Source organism: Topomyia yanbarensis, chromosome 1, assembly GCF_030247195.1.
Source record: "Topomyia yanbarensis strain Yona2022 chromosome 1, ASM3024719v1, whole genome shotgun sequence".
Lineage (NCBI taxonomy): Eukaryota > Metazoa > Arthropoda > Insecta > Diptera > Culicidae > Topomyia > Topomyia yanbarensis.
In genome coordinates, this window is record NC_080670.1 from 92,707,874 (window position 1) to 92,721,234 (window position 13,361).

The 13,361-nt window shown below is 38.4% G+C and overlaps 1 long non-coding RNA gene across 2 annotated transcripts; it reads left to right on the top strand.

The window, feature by feature from the left end:
* Positions 1 to 654: 654 nt before the first annotated feature.
* On the top strand, positions 655 to 2,121 carry LOC131694239 (uncharacterized). 2 transcript variants are annotated; one of them, XR_009306447.1, is made up of 3 exons: positions 655 to 930; positions 1,071 to 1,552; positions 1,626 to 2,121. It is a non-coding gene; the product is annotated as an uncharacterized LOC131694239 (long non-coding RNA). The 2 variants fall into 2 exon arrangements; XR_009306448.1 differs by having other exon boundaries at positions 1,071 to 1,532.
* The last annotated feature ends 11,240 nt before the right edge of the window (positions 2,122 to 13,361 follow it).

Consider the following 13,361-nt stretch of genomic DNA (forward strand, 5'->3'; position numbering starts at 1 on the left):
ATTTCTTCGAAATTGTAGATATTCTTTTTTATCCTGTTTAAAACAATAAAATGTCTCAAAGATTTTCTTCCATTTAATTCCACTATGTTTTTATAGTTAGATGCACTTGCACTTCACTATTTAACAGATACCGGTATTTCGATTACTACTTGTAATCTTCTTCAGTGTTTGTATCAGTCTAATAATAGACTGATACAAACACTGAAGAAGATTACAAGTAGTAATCGAAATACCGGTATCTGTTAAATAGTGAAGTGCAAGTGCATCTAACTATAAAAACATAGTGGAATTAAATGGAAGAAAATCTTTGAAACATTACGTACATTCCACCTCCGTTCGCGTATATATTGTTAATAAAATGTCACCAATAATAAATTATTTATGCTATATCTCAATCTAAAAACTTTCACAGACATTTCACTTAAAATATATGGCATTCCTGTAATGAGATGCGGTTTGATGTAGAGCCCTCTAGTTAGAGTGTGGCCAAGAGGCCATGACTAGAGCACTCTAGTTAGAGTGCGGCCAAGACGCTTTTGACGTATCCAAACGAGCAGAAATCTGACGTATTTCTATTATGTATACGTCAAATTCCATGTTCGTTTCGATACGTCATGGCCTCTTGGCCACGCTCTAACTAGAGTGCTCTAGTTTGATGCGGTTTCACGCTTTATCGGCATAACGACGCTGAATCCCTCTGGATAAAGACTCGACACGTCAATCGTTCGTTTACCATTTATCTGACAGTGTCATTCCAATCATGCACGAGACCTGTCAATGGCCCTCGTTCCAGAAGGATTCGAAGCGATTTTTATCGGATTGATTGCTTCTGACAGGTCTCGCACTCGATTGGAATGACACAATAAGAAATAAGATAGAGATGGCGAGTCTTTATCCAGAGGGATTAAGCGTCTTTAGTGCTATCGAGAGGTAAGTTAATTTTTTACTCCGGTTCTGAATCATGATCAAAGGTTAATCTTTTGGAAGGGTTGATAGCAGTAGAATGCACATTTACAATATTACATGAATCCGGAGTAAAGTTAAAAATTTAACTTTGGTGTATTTTACAGTAATCTGGCCTGACTCGATCTCGAAGACGTTCAAATTGAAACATCGAACGAATACAGGTAACTACATCCGATCAACTGGAATGCAGGAATAAAAATCGCACTGAAAATTAAAACTGACATTGGAACATACACCACGTCCTGGTTGTCATGGTGATCACCAGTTGGTCATTGATCCTCTTGATCCTTTAACTAGCTCTATTTACCTGCTCAGTACTTGGGACGATATGCGAATGTTGTGGATGTGTTTTAGATAGCGCTTTCGGTACCGAGATTAACATAAACAGTGATTTTTATCTCTGTAGTACTATATTGAATGTATATGGGAGACGCAAAAGGAGCCTAATTTATTCTGGAGATATGGCGATAGTCCTGCATATCGAACGCTACGCGACATCTGGAGATAACGTGCCATGAATTCCGTACTGCAGCTATCTCGAGCTAAGACCTTGAGCAATTTTTAATGTACGTGTTTTAAGAATAGGGTAAATAGCCTATATTGGTCCCGTTAAGCAGAGCGCTGCACTATTTTTTTGTTTCAATTGTGCATTTTTTTAGATTTGGGTTATTTACCCTCTGTATTCGATCAAAACATTCTAAACATTTGTGCTGTTGTCAGGAATAGAACCCAGGTGAGCAGCGTACAAGGTAATCAGCTTATGTACAACGAAACACCTGTCCGCAATTTGAAAAACCATTCACCTCTTTTTGTTTCGGATCAGTTTCGAAACGGCACAGTGATAATAGCATCAGTGATTCGCTGGAAAAAGGGACAGTATGTGAAACAGAATGCAGAATATATGGACCGATTTGTTAATCCAAATATAACCAACCTAGTTACACTTTATAGAGAAATATGCGGTGACGCCATCTTGAACCAGCGGAACTGCAATATTCTTCAGCCAGCCGAGCCAATCTACTTTTTTTAGATTTTAACGATGGATTAAAAGGTTGCCATTTTGTCTGCATTTTTCTCCGCACATCTCTCCCTGAAGGATAACTAGACCAACCTACATGGTGGATTTTTTGTTAACGAATAAAAACGATACGAATAAAGTTCCTACTCACATAGGCCTTATAGGCACATTTTTTACAAAAGATTATTGCCTCAAATCACTGGCGATCACGCTTTTGGAACTGCTTATCCGTCATCTCCCAGTGGATAAACGTATGCATCGGAAGGTGGCCAACAGAGTGGCGGCGACAATTTGAGGACGCGAGAACCTGCTTACAGTAAATTTAATAAAGCCTGTCAGAGTAAAAGAAGGCAATTCACGCCGATTCGCTGGGCTTTTACTTTACCATCGTTCAAGCAGGTTTCGTATCTTGGCGTTAGTACTAGCTAGGCTTCTTGCCATCACTCTGTTTGCAGCCAAAGACTGTTTTACACAAGTTATCTCTTGCCAAATATTTTACTAACGTGTTTTCTCTGTTTCGCAAACTTTACATGATAACGGTAAAAAGCTGGCTTTGCGCTTTCAATCGGAACATAATTATTTCCGACAGAATGATAAAGTTCCAATGGACATTTTAAAGTCGAAATTTTGGACCCCCTACGAAATTTTTTTCTAGATACGCTCCTGGTCACTGGAGCCGGAATGGGAATTAGAACTAGCCAGCATTCCGGCTGAAGTTTACTGGGAAGATGAACAAAGGGTTGTGTTTGAACAGTGATTTTTCATTTTATGCGTAAGCCATTTTGGTTATATTCATGTTTCCTCCTATGCCTCGAATCTGTTTCTCACAACAGTTACATTTATAAGACATTTCCTTCCTCATCCATATAGGGAATCGACAAATTGTTGGAAATTTTCTTTCTAAGATAAAACAATTCGCTTATCCGGCGAATATTCCCTTCATAGGGAACAATTGCGAATTCTGTTCGAACGAAACAACTAGAAGTACTATTTACTGTTATCAGCTACAAAAAAGCAATCTGTTTTAAAGTGATACATAAAATAAACATACTAAATATTTACCTCTTGGTATATTTTGTTGGCTCCTGATTGTTTTATTTGTGTTTTGTACCTGTTCAGGTCCGATTTAGATGACAAATAGAAACTTTTAAAACTAGATTGCTATTTTAAAAACATAGAATCAAAAACTTTAGCATGCAACCGAGCATGCTCAACATTTACAACCTTTTGCTTAGCTTTTGCTGAGCATTTGCTCACGATTTATACTTTTATTCATACGGAATCAGATGTTCGAAAAGCAAACACTCAAATTGAGAAAGCAACTGTCAAAGCAAAGTTTTATTCATACCAACTTGAGTAAATGCTCAACGCAGCTGCTCGACTGCTAGAATCTCAAGAAGCTGAGCAAATGCTAGTTTTTATTCATACGGCTTAATAATGTCGTCCAAAAGCAGCAGCGCTTTTCATCCCATCCAGAGGCTACAACCTATCCTGTATGGAACAAGACTTGTGCAAGCGCAAAACGAAATACTCAAAAACACACATGAAGAAGTATTACATGAGAAAGAAAAATTACGTTTGTGCGGCACACGACGGTACACACCAAAATTTGATTGTCAATTCCAGTAAAATTTTGCTGAATTTTCATCAGCTGAATGTTTCAGCAATACAAGATGCCGAAAAATCGGCAATTTGAATTGAACTTGTTTGACAGATTCGCTTTGTAGAAAATTCAGTAATTCATATTGTCAAATTGACAGCGCAATTGCCGGATTTACAGTAATCCAGCCCGAAATACTGAGAATTCTGCAACTGTGCTGTCAATTTGACAATTTGAAAACTGAATTTTCAGCAAAGCGAATCTGTCAAACAGGTTCAATTCAAATTGCCGACTTTTTGGCATCTTGTATTGCTGAAACATTCAGCTGATGAAAATTCAGTAAACTTTTGCTGACATTCGGCGAAAAAATTTGGTGTGTATACTATGACACAGAAAACCGACATGGGACGAATCCGAGTTCAGAGCCGAATGCGCTTTAAACATTATTGAACCACGTACAAACTTGGTTTGATACATGGATGCTGAGGTAAACTACAAAGCGGTAACGAAATCCAACACATTCAAGGCACAATGTACGTAAAGACGAGAAAATTTGTGAAATAATGTAATCATGTGTCATGTATATAAACCAAATTCCAATTCCAATCTCACCGGATCCGAAAAGACACCCTATATATATATATATATATATATATATATATATATATATATATATATATATATATATATATATATATATATATATATATATATATATATATATATATATATATATATATATATATATATATATATATATATATATATATGTATATGTATATATATATATATATATATATATATATATATATATATATATATATATATATATATATATATATATATATATATATATATATATATATATATATATATATATATATATATATATATATAGGGTGTTCGGTTCATGGTTAAGCACCTCTCGAAGGGTGATTGACTGTCAAAAATTGTTCTACACATACCATCAAATCTCAACCGTAACAGAGTTATTGGACTTTTTGTGTAAAAAATCTTGTAGCGTAGGCCGCGGGGGCCACTGGTTTTGTATTTGAAAAAAACTCCCGACTCGATTTGTAAAATAAAACCGCATAAACACTTGATCTCAATCAACTATTTATTAAGAAACACTAACGGTAATATCTGCCGCGGCCGGGCGAGAACTAACTACCGACTGACTTATCCGACTGACCTGACGCGGCCGGGCGAGAACAATTTAAACGACTGACTTATCCGACTGACTTATCCGACTTACTTATCCGACTTACTTATCCGACTGACCTATTCGCCAGCGCGCCTGTTGCGCGTGCGAACCCTAATTAACTTTTCACGACTGACCTCTTCCAATCTGACGCAAAAGACTTTTATCATTTCGTCTGTGTAGACTTCTCTCTGAGAGAGTCTCAGACCTAAACAAAACATTCTTTCCACGCTCGCGAGAGTAAAGACCCCGGTGGATGAATCAGTAGTTCACTATGACTCATACTCGGAAGCCTTTACTTTCTATAATAGCGTCGCCGTCTGCTGCTGGCAGCAACAAACTGTGTTTAATTAAACAAAGTGTTTATTCTTTTCCGTAAGCATATGGCTTGGAAAGCGCGAGTGCATCAAAATATCAGCTTAGCTTAAGGCTGTAGCTGGTGATGTAACCCAGGAAATTAGCTTCCATGGTGCACCACTTGGAGAAATTTTCCAGGGTTGATGCTGGCCGAAAACTATGGGCGCTGCATGCCCCCTTACTTACTGAGCTTGATGTTGCCTCGAAGATACGCATCATCAAGACGATTGCGCGGGTCATTAGAAAAAATTATGTCAAAAAGTCTTTTGTGTCCTAACTCCTAAGATTGCCATTACAAAAATCATATTTGTTATTACTTTTGTCAAAACCAAATATTTACAATTTTCTATCATTATTTGACATTTTCTTAACATCCTAACTTTACGGTGGTCCCAGTGTGCACATCTTCCTGCTTCCAAACGTTACCTCCACTCTTGGCTCCTCGACTCGGTTGCGTAGTGGTTCTCGGAATTCAAATTTCGGGCCCCTCGTGCGGCAGGATATTTCCAATTGGTTGAGAAGTGACATCCTTCTTTGTCCGCAGATTGTTGTCTTCTTGGGCCAGCATAGGAAATCGGTAAGCATTTCTGCCACCGTTACCATTCCTTCCAATATTCATAGTGGCAAATTCGAATTTTAATTCCACTCATATAACTTTGATGGGCTTATGTTTCCAAAAAAAATTAAAAAAAATTTCATCATTGCTGCACGTGATTCATAAAGTAATAAGTCACTTTGCGCAAAGCAACGGGTGACATAATATAGTCAGCATATAACAGTGTTTTTACCCACAGGTAAACACCGTATTCCAATGGCCTACATGGTTTTAAGTTATTATTTTCGCGGTCAAGTTATTGAAACCTGACCTTCAATTTTCGACGCTTGCATTTGCTCGAACCTGACATTTAATTCGTTCTTCCAACTGTTTTGCGCTATGTAGTTAGTTCTGCCGTTGTTTATTCAAACAGCTGTGCTGCATAGCGGAGCGAATAATTCATGGGTTCATGGGTTTGTTTTTAATTTTTTTGTTTCTTTTTATGGCAACCTATAGCATGCCACCAATGGCTCTTCGCAGTCGTGCTTTTTATGAAGCTTGCTCTCCTGGTAGGAGATTGGTAAGAATCGCTCGAAAGTGTTAAAAAAAAACAGCTGCAATGCAACTTTGGAATGTGAACTGTACCTAGCAGTACCCAGATTGGGACCAAATCTATATTGATAATGTGAAACTCAGTCGAAGCTCGTACGCTTCTGTTTATTTATTAATTTGATAAAAGCAAACACAAACACATATCGTGCTGTGTGCTTTCACATTTTTAAATTGATTCGTCAGAGGCTTGTTCTGAGCGATACTAACAATGTATGTTTCCCTGGTATTGGGTGATGATTAATTCTTATTAATTTTCGAACTTTCTGTGTTTTCGAATGACCGACTTAGTACCCTCCTGTTTTATGCCAGGAGGTCGGGTTGCATTATATGCTTTTTTTTTGTGCGAGACGGTTTTCATATTGAATGAAACGTTGGACAGCTACTTTTGCGTGTCACTTACAAAGTCGGTTTCTCGTTAATTCTTTTGGTTTTTTGATTAAATGACTAGTAGTCTTGATTACTCTATCGCCTTTTTGGTTTGATAACGACGTAGACCTTATTTTTGCCTCGTCGATTGGTTTAATTTTCGTAGACTTTTCAGTTTTCTTCACCACGCGATTTCTTAATTGGATTACCCTATCTGTCATATCTACTTGATAGGTGTAGCATTTCTAAAATTCATTTTGCATGTATATCTCTTCTCTTGGATTTCTTAATTTCATATATAGTGGGTGGAAGAAATGTTTATTTTTGTTGTTTCTTGATTGCTTGCTCTGTGACCCCCAATGTACGGGCGACATCAAAGGCATACGTAACAAAAACGTTACTTTCGTGAAACAGAACGCTGCTGTTATAGCATGAACTTGACCTACTCCCAGGTCTCGATCAAAGACGTAGCTCGTACGTTTTTGTTTATTAATTAACTCGTTAAAGGAAAACACCAGTACTTATGGTGGTGTGTGCATCATATACGCGGCATCCAACGTCTGACCGTGGTTTCGTTTGTTTAGAAAACAACTGCATTGCTTGCGACGGTTTTCGTCGACGCAATGGATAAATTAAATTGGACAGCCACTTTCGCGTGTCACCTACAATGTGCTGCTCCGGGTCATGATACCCTGGTAGCGCTTTCAGTGGATCTTTAACCAGTGATCCTTATATCCTTAAGGATGGTTGGTATTAATAAAACAAACTGACCTAATACCTTGGACTCGCCATTTCTATCGGTCTGTTTAGTGTTAGTATAAAAAATTTGTCATCGATTTAGTGTTAATTTGTCATCAATCTGAAAATTAATGATTATTTGCTTGAATAATTACTTTAAACCCCGTATATTATGGTTACCACATGGGCTGAAAGCGAAATATATAGCGAGAGATCCCATATTTTTCATCTTCATCTCCAAAAATCAAAGTTTTTCCTTAAGAGAACTTATTGATTAAAGTCCATGAGGTTACTAACAAACTTGCCGGCTGTGCTAAAAAGTGATAGCTGTTTAAAATTCGGTGGTTCGAATTAGAGGACAGATCTCAGCGCTCAACAAGATGAGAAACATCAAATGTCAGCGCTCAATCAAGATGAGAAACCTGAAAAGTATTAGTTTGTAACTTTTCTTCAGGCAATAAAAATTTTTTGGCTGAACTAAACTTTTTGAGTCATTAATATGAACATAACGGATCAAAGGACTCTAAGGGAGTGAATAACTAAAATGCCGAGTAAAATGTTGCAAATAAAGTGGAAACGGTTCACTTACCTGAACTGCATCCTTTTTCGTCTGTTATTTTTTTTCGTGTTATTCACTTTTGTAATTGGTTTTGGACTCCAGACATAAATGCGTTCTGCAAACTCAGTTTTCAAACTCGTAGCAAGCGCATATGTATTTGTAGAGATCGTTGACGCACTCCGTCGAAGTTTTGTGAACAAAGAAACTTGCACTGAATCGATCAGATATGCTGAGTGTTTGCCTTTTTCCACATTTAAACTATCGCATTTTTCGTGGTTTGTTAATTTTTCTTCAGTTTTCACCATAAAATTCCGCAGACAGGTGGAGAATTTTTGTTTCACATTCAATATTAACACAATCAGAAATCGCCGAATTTCTGCTTTTCACGAATCTAGTCGAGGTGACTACACTTATGGTTAAGGTTTCCTCGCGACGGGACTTATTTCAGGCATTAAAACTGGTTACCACCAACAAGCAAACTTTCTAAGATATGTCCAAATCCACAACTTTCACTCACTGTCTACTCCAATCGTTTTTGGCGTTTCCTAGCCTTTCACTTTTGCGGCTTTAAATCCGCTGTCACCAGAATGTAGCGTAGGCCGCGGGGGCCACTGGTTTTGTATTTGAAAAACCTGTTTTAATCCACCTAGCGGTGCAATTGTGCCTTTCTCATTTCTCTAACCTATGGCACGGAGGCTTTTTATGTTCAACATAATTGTGGAAATGTCCATTACATTCTTAGTACACTTTGCACTTATACACAATAGCATGCCAGCCACGAACTTGATGAGCTACGTGTCGACGGTGAAACACTTGAAACAAAAAAATATCATACTCCATTAGCCTAATCAGCATTAGATCAATGTTATCTGCTTGCTAACTCATTTTGTCATGCGGGGATGGGTATGTGAGGAGGGCGAAAGTCCCATGAATGAACGACTCCCCAGCTTAAATTGGTATGCTTTGTAATATAGTGCTGGTTTAAAGATGATGGGGTTGAAAGGGAGGGGTATGAGGTGGTGGTCTGAGGGGTGATTTAAGGAGATTTTTAAAGGAGGGGAGTGAACAGTAGAGGGGGGGTGTAACCCCTCTCCGTAAACCATCAACTACGCCCCTGTTAAAATCCAGAAACCTTATGCGAGTCGAAAAAAAAATTAGGGATTAGATTGACGTTTTTCAGAGTGATTGCATAACCTTTCTATATGAGAAAGGCAAAAATGTGCAAAATTCAAAAAAGTGAATCTTCGTCAAATTTTTTTCGTGTTTGCATCAAATCTCGACGTTTTATGCACCTTGAATACATTTAGCATCAAAAATAAAAATTCTATTTTTAATTTTTCCTATAGTTTATATGCGAAATTTCTGTGTGGCCGCACTCTGAAACCCGTAATTCCGGAACCAGAATTCCGATCGATCCAAAATTCAATAGCAGCCGATGGGAAGGTTGCACCTTTCATTTGAGACTAAGTTTGGGCAAATCGGTTTAGCCATCTCTGAGAAAAATTAGTGACATTATTTGACACATACGCACATACATACACACACATACACACACATACACACACATACACACACATACATACACACATACACACACATACAGACTTTTTCCGATCTCGACGAACTGAGTCGAATGGGATATGACACTCGGCCCTCCGGGCCGGGATTAGGTTGACGTTTTTCAGAGTGATTGCATAACCTTTCTATATGAGAAAGGCAAAAATGTGCAAAATTCAAAAAAGTGAATCTTCGTCAATTTTTTTTCGTGTTTGCATCAAATCTCGACGTTTTATGCACCTTGAATACATTTAGCATCAAAAATAAAAATTCTATTTTTAATTTTTCCTATAGTTTTTATGCGAAATTTCTGTGTGGCCGCACTCTGAAACCCGTAATTCCGGAACCAGAATTCCGATCGATCCAAAATTCAATAGCAGCCGATGGGAAGGTTGCACCTTTCATTTGAGACTAAGTTTGGGCAAATCGGTCCAGCCATCTCTGAGAAAAAATAGTGACATTATTTGACACATACGCACATACACACACACACATACACACACATACACACACATACACACACACATACACACACATACATACACACACATACAGACTTTTTCCGATCTCGACGAACTGAGTCGAATGGGATATGACACTCGGCCCTCCGGGCCGGGATTAGGTTGACGTTTTTCAGAGTGATTGCATAACCTTTCTATATGAGAAAGGCAAAAATGTGCAAAATTCAAAAAAGTGAATCTTCGTCAAATTTTTTTCGTGTTTGCATCAAATCTCGACGTTTTATGCACCTTGAATACATTTAGCATCAAAAATAAAAATTCTATTTTTAATTTTTCCTATAGTTTTTATGCGAAATTTCTGTGTGGCCGCACTCTGAAACCCGTAATTCCGGAACCAGAATTCCGATCGATCCAAAATTCAATAGCAGCCGATGGGAAGGTTGCACCTTTCATTTGAGACTAAGTTTGGGCAAATCGGTCCAGCCATCTCTGAGAAAAATTAGTGACATTATTTGACACATACGCACATACATACACACACACACATAACATACACACACATACACACACATACATACACACATACAGACTTTTTCCGATCTCGACGAACTGAGTCGAATGGGATATGACACTCGGCCCTCCGGGCCGGGTTTAGGTTGACGTTTTTCAGAGTGATTGCATAACCTTTCTATATGAGAAAGGCAAAAATGTGCAAAATTCAAAAAAGGGAATCTTCGTCAAAATTTTTTCGTGTTTGCATCAAATCTCGACGTTTTATGCACCTTGAATACATTTAGCATCAAAAATAAAAATTCTATTTTTAATTTTTCCTATAGTTTTTATGCGAAATTTCTGTGTGGCCGCACTCTGAAACCCGTAATTCCGGAACCAGAATTCCGATCGATCCAAAATTCAATAGCAGCCGATGGGAAGGTTGCACCTTTCATTTGAGACTAAGTTTGGGCAAATCGGTCCAGCCATCTCTGAGAAAAATTAGTGACATTATTTGACACATACGCACATACATACACACACACACATACACACACACATTCACACACATACACACACACATACATACACACACACATACAGACTTTTTCCGATCTCGACGAACTGAGTCGAATGGGATATGACACTCGGCCCTCCGGGCCGGGATTAGGTTGACGTGTTTCAGAGTGATTGCATAACCTTTCTATATGAGAAAGGCAAAAATGTGCAAAATTCAAAAAGTGAATCTTCGTCAAATTTTTTTCGTGTTTGCATCAAATCTCGACGTTTTATGCACCTTGAATACATTTAGCATCAAAAATAAAAATTCTATTTTTAATTTTTCCTATAGTTTTTATGCGAAATTTCTGTGTGGCCGCACTCTGAAACCCGTAATTCCGGAACCAGAATTCCGATCGATCCAAAATTCAATAGCAGCCGATGGGAAGGTTGCACCTTTCATTTGAGACTAAGTTTGGGCAAATCGGTCCAGCCATCTCTGAGAAAAATTAGTGACATTATTTGACACATACGCACATACATACACACACACATACACACACACATACACACACATACACACACATACATACACACATACACACACAACATACAGACTTTTTCCGATCTCGACGAACTGAGTCGAATGGGATATGACACTCGGCCCTCCGGGCCGGGATTAGGTTGACGTTTTTCAGAGTGATTGCATAACCTTTCTATATGAGAAAGGCAAAAAACTCCCGACTCGATTTGTAAAATAAAACCGCATAAACACTTGATCTCAATCAACTATTTATTAAGAAACACTAACGGTAATATCTGCCGCGGCCGGGCGAGAACTAACTACCGACTGACTTATCCGACTGACCTGACGCGGCCGGGCGAGAACAACTTAAACGACTGACTTATCCGACTGACTTATCCGACTTACTTATCCGACTTACTTATCCGACTGACCTCTTCGCCAGCGCGCCTGTTGCGCGTGCGAACCCTAATTAACTTTTCACGACTGACCTCTTCCAATCTGACGCAAAAGACGTTTATCATTTCGTCTGTGTAGACTTCTCTCTGAGAGAGTCTCAAACCTGAACAAAACATTCTTTCCACGCTCGCGAGAGTAAAGACCCCGGTGGATGAATCAGTAGTTCACTATGACTCATACTCGGAAGCCTTTACTTTCTATAATAGCGTCGCCGTCTGCTGCTGGCAGCAACAAACTGTGTTTAATTAAACAAAGTGTTTATTCTTTTCCGTAAGCATATGGCTTGGAAAGCGCGAGTGCATCAAAATATCAGCTTAGCTTAAGGCTGTAGCTGGTGATGTAACCCAGGAAATTAGCTTCCATGGTGCACCACTTGGAGAAATTTTCCAGGGTTGATGCTGGCCGAAAACTATGGGCGCTGCAATCTATTTGTCTTAAAATACCTTTAACTCAAAAAGTGTACTTTGTATTTTAAATCTTTTTGTTCCATTCGAAAGGTGAGAAATTTTCCTATTGAATGGTGCTCCCATATCTCTCAGTTAATTAGTTTACCTTTAAGTTGTAAAATAGTTAAAATTTAGAAATTCGTTAATTTTCTCAAAATAATGAATAATGATTATAGGAATATCTATTATCCAAAAGTAGGGTTTAGAACGATTCATAATTTGTTCTTCAACATCATATTCCTATCTCTTTTCATTTTTACATTTCTTAGAAAAGAAATGTATAGAATTCGATCAAACTTTCAAGATTTTTTCCGAGGCCCGGAGGGCCGAGTCTTATGTACCAATCGACTCAGCTCGACGATTTGGGACAATGTATGTTTTTTTTTACAATGGAGAAGACCTTTACGTCCTAGACCAGTACACGTGCTATTGGTAGGGTCCAATCTACCACACGGGGTGCACTGGTGGCGTGTCGGGCTCGAATGGTGACCAGCCATTAATACCGACTAAACTCCATTGGGCTCCGCCATCATTCCTCCCAGGAACTACCTCTCAGTATTACTTCTGGGGGGGGGGGGGCACACACACACATAACATACACACACATACACACACATACATACACACATACACACACATACAGACTTTTTCCGATCTCGACGAACTGAGTCGAATGGGATATGACACTCGGCCCTCCGGGCCGGGTTTAGGTTGACGTTTTTCAGAGTGATTGCATAACCTTTCTATATGAGAAAGGCAAAAATGTGCAAAATTCAAAAAAGGGAATCTTCGTCAAAATTTTTTCGTGTTTGCATCAAATCTCGACGTTTTATGCACCTTGAATACATTTAGCATCAAAAATAAAAATTCTATTTTTAATTTTTCCTATAGTTTTTATGCGAAATTTCTGTGTGGCCGCACTCTGAAACCCGTAATTCCGGAACCAGAATTCTGATCGATCCAAAATTCAATA